Here is a 6,068-nt window from a genome sequence, read left to right as displayed (position 1 = left end):
CAAATGAAACTCCTAATACAGGCAGGAACCTACAATTTAAGAAGCTTCATAATCAGTCTTTTCACACACTAAAGTTTGAGAAACCTTGATTAGGAGTATACATTGGCCCTTTAGAAAGTGCTTTCATATTAATGTAGGTATATTTAGCCAGGAATATGAAAATAGTATTTATTCAACTCCAGTTATGTGCTAGGTCCTGAACTATGCATTTCAACTATGTTATTTTATATATGGTTTTAGAAATAAAACCATGTTGTCAGAATGATTATCAATATTCCACATATGAGGAGTCTGCATTCAAGAAGTTAAGTAGATCGCCAGATAACCTAGCAAGTGGTAGAGTCAGGATATGAATCCAGGTATCCTAAACATAGGGAGAGAGAGAAGTCTTGGCTGGCAGGAAACACAGTCGGGGTGGGATGGGATTAGGGACAGATTGTGGGTTCCCCAATACTTGCCTGGATCAGACTGGACAGCAGCCCCTTGAGAAAATGGAAGACAAATATTAGAACTAGAATAGAGTCTGGTATTTAAGATAATGTCTGAGACCAAAGGGATGAGCTCTAGGACATTGGGATTTATGATTTGGTCTAACCAACGAACACAGAAGAATCCAAGTTCTAGAAATGAAAACATAGTTTTAAGATAGACAAGCAATACAACTGACTTGCCTTTTCTTGAGCTCCTAAAGCAGAATTTGTGAAATTCCCTACAGATTTGGCGGGAGAAGAATGATTGTGAACCCACATCGGGCCTGACAAGGCGTAGGAAGTGGAAATGAGGGGACAAAAAAGCAGACACCTCTACCAAGCTAAGGGATTCCCGAATCTTACTCTACTGCTGTTATTATGAGTGAAACAAGACAAACATGAATGGGCTCACAGAATATTGACTTCAGTGTTGCTTCTCTTGCACTGGCTTTCCCTGAGATGGCAATCCATGGGAATCAGGACATGGACAGGTCTAGAGATGCTTATAAATCTCAATGTTGGGAAGGACAGCTTGGATAGATCTAATCAACATTGATTGATCTAATCAATACACTGGCCTGTCTGATGATATTCAGGAATTCAGTTCAAATACAGTCACAGAGAGACAGAGGCTCAGATCTAGAGAGGTCGCAACCCTGTGTAGTCAATTTATCAGAGCATGATAGTGACGCAGGATAAGAGTAAGGTCTATGACTAAATTAGCCACAGGATGCAAATAAGGATTCTAGCTGAAATTCTTTAGCTGGTGGTAGAGTTTGTGTAATTTTGGATGTCTCCTGTCCTTTGGTACTAATACAGTCATGACCTGTTTCAAGAGAGACAATCTTCATTTTTCTTCCCTTTCCCTCAGTGCCATCCTTTTCCTGGCTGTATGAGTGTGACATCAGGTCAGAGAAAAAAAGCAGCCAAACATATTAGTTTTGTCTGTGGCACCAAACATGAATATGTGGAACTGATCGTCAGGAGTTTGGTCATCATGTGAATAAGGAATTAAGCCATAATGGATGTGTACAAAAATGTAAGCTCCTCCAACTCAGATGCCTCAAACACCTGCTAACATTTGAGAACTCAGTGCTGAGGACATAACTTTCTGAAAAAATGGAAATTATTGGAAATGTTTATAACTAACACAACATTCCTAGTGCTATGGAATCCTTTTCCATGTAACAAAAGTTGAAAGAGAAATGTGATCAGATATGCTTTGAAAAGTCTGATTTAACTTAAATGAAAACACATAAATAAGCATAATTTTCTATTTAAATATCAGCATAGTTTTTGGATTTTCCAAAGTCAAATTTATATTGCCAGTATAAATATAGATACAGATGGGAAATGTTTCTGAGGGTTGTTCCTAGAATTTAACTGAATACCACTGACATTTTTAGGCCAGTTACTCACATTTATGCTTACTGATAATCATTATGTCTTAATCATGTCTTGTGTGATAAGCCACTTAATGACTTTTATTCAAATATCTCTTGATTAATTCCTGCTGAGTGACCTAAAGCCAACGATTTTCATTAGCCAGTTTGTCTTCTATGCAAGAAAAGAGAAAAGTATTCCTAACACTTTTGAAGGCTATTTAAAATTTGATTCAGGTTTAAAAGCCAACCAAATGACATATGGAGTTTTTTAAGTAGCTCAAATGTAGTATTATTAATGTGTACTTTTAGGATTATCAATTGAATTATTAAAAATTAGGTGTTTGAAGTTGACTCTTATATAAATACTTAATAAATTTATTGAAAGCAAAGAACTAATTTGATTTTTTTCATATTTCTACCTCCATTTGCTGAGTTATCTCAGTCAATGGACACACACTGATGATTTGACCAAAATTTTTAAAAGCATTGAATTAAAATTTTCCCTTTGGTCACATCAGAGAAATATTTGGGAGCTCCTGCCTATACTTAAACTAGGTGAGATGAAAAATAAAATGATTCTGAAGTAGATTTCTTAAATATGAAATAATAGGACAATAATTTTCACTTTGCACAGTTTGACCTCTCAGATTTGAATATGATATAAATTAGTTACCTAGTGAGGGAGAAACAAATGTGGGTCAAGGTTATCAAGGAGGGCTTGTCAGAATATAGGCACTTCCAGAGGATTTTCAGAATGTGTATGCATTTGTCTAACTCTGTAGCTCTCAACAAGAAGCAGTGTTACTTCTCAGTAGTTAGCAATATCTGGACACAGTTTTGGTTTAAAGACGCAGCTGGGTAGAGTGCTACTTGTAATAAGCTGCCATGAGTGAGAATCAGCAAAAGTCACTACTAGCAGTCAGACCCAGGAAGTCTTCAGTATTGGAATAATCAGACTATAAACGTAGTGAATTTAATAAATAGAAAAAGGAATCAGTGATGAGGGACAATGGACATAATTGGCTTTGAAGATATGAAAGGTAATGAAATATATATTCTAAAGACAAAAACAACCGAAAGTAAAAACGTCAAAAGTAGAGTAGAGTAGATTAGGTAAAGCTGAAGAGAGAGAGTGCAAGAACTTTCAAAAATCACTCAGGGGGCAGCCCGGTGGCTCAGTGGTTTAGAGCTGCCTTCGGCCCAGGGCGTGATCCTGGAGACCCGGGATTGAGTCCCACGTCGGGCTCCCTGCATGGAGCCTGTTTCTTTCTCTGCCTGTGTCTCTGCCCCGCCCCCCCGCCCATATCTCTCATGAATAAATAAATAAAATCTTAAAAAAAAAAAAAAACAAAAATCACTCAGGGCAGGTCAGAGTTTAAATATATGGAAAACATATTTTCCATATAGTCTGAGCTTCATGAACATTAAGGAGACACGTGATATAATGAGCACTGGGTATTATTATATAAGACTGATGAATCACTGACCTGAAACCAGTAATACATTATATGTCAATTAATTGAATTTAAATAATATTTAAAAATAAATATATGGAAAACATATGGAAGGAAAGAAAAGGAAGATACATTAAAATGGTTGGTTATATCATAAATTTATTTAGAGTTCCAGAAGGAAGGGAGAGTGAGAATGAGGGAGAAAACATGTCAAAAACGTGATTGATTCAACATATAGCTGATTAGGGGCACCTGGGTAGCTCAGTGGTTGAGAGTCTGCCTTTGGCTCAGGTCATGATCATGGGGTTCTGGGATCAAGTCCCACATCAGGCTCCCTGCGGGGAGCCTACTTCTCCCTCTGCCTATGTATCTGCCTCTCTCTCTGTGTCTCTCATGAATAAATAAATAAAATCTTAAAAAAACCATACAGCTGATTAAATATGAGTGGCAAAAGACAGGGAAAATGAAAAATTGTGAAGCTGAAAGGAGTTTGTCCTTGTTAACAAATGGGGGTATTAAGAAAGAAAACATTTTGGGAGGATTGTGGAAGGTTTGGCTTTGAAATGTTGAGTTTGAGGTGATGAGATAGTTTGGATATGTGGGCATATGAAAGTATTGAAGCAGAAATTTGGGAGACCAAAGAGGAAATTTGGGTGGCTGTGAGGAAGGACGATTTCTTCATGGAGTAAATGTGAAGGGGAAAATAAGGAGATCAGAAGGGCAAGGACTAATTTTAGAAACCACTGTCCTATAAGTTAGAGACCTGAGAAAGAGAAAGCTAGACAAGCATATAACAGCATCTTACAAGCTGAGACAAGAGCGAGAAAGTCAGTTAATGACAGAAACTGAGTGGTTCGTTGTGAACAAAGTAAATATCAAGACAATTCTTTTGAGGTGGAGTTTGGTGATGTTAGATTGGAGGGATTCAAAGAGGAAGTGGATGGTCAGTACAGAGAATTAGCAGCATGGAATTTTGGGCTTTGGCACTAATAAGTAACACCCAAGGCTGTGTTCTGGGTCTCAGTGCTGGGGTTTCTTACCTGGCCAAGGTCGCTGGATAGGCTTTGGGATGTTCATGCCCATGTTGGTTTGAGTGTGGTACAGTCTTGGGTGAGTAGTAAGCTGAAGTGCTTGACCCTGGTTGCTGGCATTTCAATTCCTCTCCACTGCCCGGGTGAGGCAGAGTATTTTGGAACAAAATAGTCTGAGGGGTATTCTGTTCTTCGATGTCTTAGTGTTTAAGCCTTTTCCTTGGGTGAATCCACGGGGAACTTCTTGTCTGGTGCTCCTGATGATGAGGAAGTGTAGCAGACAGAAAGAATATGGGCTTTGCTTGAAGTTTGAGTGGCAGCTCAGCAACACTGGAGTGTGTGTGGACTTGGTCCAGTCACCAAACTTCTGAGCTCTAGGGCAGTAGAGAACCAGCCATGCAACAAGAACTGCTGTACCAGCCTTTCAGAGGACTAAGAGTTGGACGTAATTTAGGTTGGACAAAATACCTGGAAGGTGTTTGGCAGTTGTGAGGGTCTTAAAAGCTAAATGACAAAACTAAAATACCACAAACACTGCAAACAGGGACAGTGATTAGATCAAGCCCTATAAGCCCAGGGAATCATATTATAGCTAAGGAATGATTTAAGAGTTTTAAAGGTTTATATTGGGGGTGCCTGGGTGGCTCAGTCAGTTGAGCATCTGCTTTTGGCTCAGGTCATGATCTTGGAGTCCTGGGATCGAGTCCTACATCAGGCTCCCTACTCAGCAGGGAGCCTGCTTCTCCCTCTCCCTCCGCTCCTCCGCCTCTGCTCATGTGTGCATGCTCACTCTGTCTCTCAAATAAATAAAATCTAAAAAAAAGTTTATATTGGTATATTTCTATATATACACACATATATGTGTGGGTGCACGTGTATGAGTTTGAATATGTATGTATGTGTATGTATATGTGTGTATGTTATAAAAACCATATAACACAATTCCTATTTTTTCCTGTTTTATATATGAGCAAACTGAGTTTTGATGACTTAGATCTCAAGTAACAGTGTGTCAAGGATGTGGATGTTTTCACTGTAGCAGAGATAGGATTCAATTCAGTTCCACTTCTTATATTGAAATCTAGGTCACAGGACTTGCAGAAGCTATGGATTGCAGTTTGCTAATCTGACCATGGATATTTTAAAATAAATGATCAGTGGGCACTTTACCCACAATAACTGCTTCAGGGGAGCCCATAGATTATGTAGGTTGAGTTGTGGTCTGGAGAACAATCACCCAATGATTCCCTTTTTCTCTCTGTGTCTCTCTCTGGTTTTCATTTCACTGAATCATCAGGCTGAAAGAATCCAATCATCTTCCAGAAATTAGTTCACATAATTGCTTGGAAAATAGCATTAACAAAAGCTGCTGGTTGTGAAGTGGGTGATTTTTCCTTTGAAAACTCCTATTTCATCTTGATCTTTGCCCCGGGTGTCTGATGATGCTTACTGCGTTTTGATGGTGGTAGTGGTGGGGGTGCACTTTGGCTGAGAGCTCCCTGCACTTCCTGAGATGTGATTGTTTAATCAGGCAATTGTTTTCCTGACGAGTTGTGAGGGTTGGTAGGAGTAGGGCTGTGTGATGGATTGGAGAGGGTTGCACGGTTCTTCAGACAAATGGCAAACATATATTTTACAACCCAAAGATAAACATGGTAATAGCCAGACAGAAAAGAAGAAAATAGCCTATTCAGGGGAAATCATTTTTAAAAGCTTACAATAATATAA

This window comes from Canis lupus, chromosome Y, assembly GCF_048164855.1.
Source record: "Canis lupus baileyi chromosome Y, mCanLup2.hap1, whole genome shotgun sequence".
NCBI lineage: Eukaryota > Metazoa > Chordata > Mammalia > Carnivora > Canidae > Canis > Canis lupus.
Note: the sequence above shows the minus strand (reverse complement) of the source record.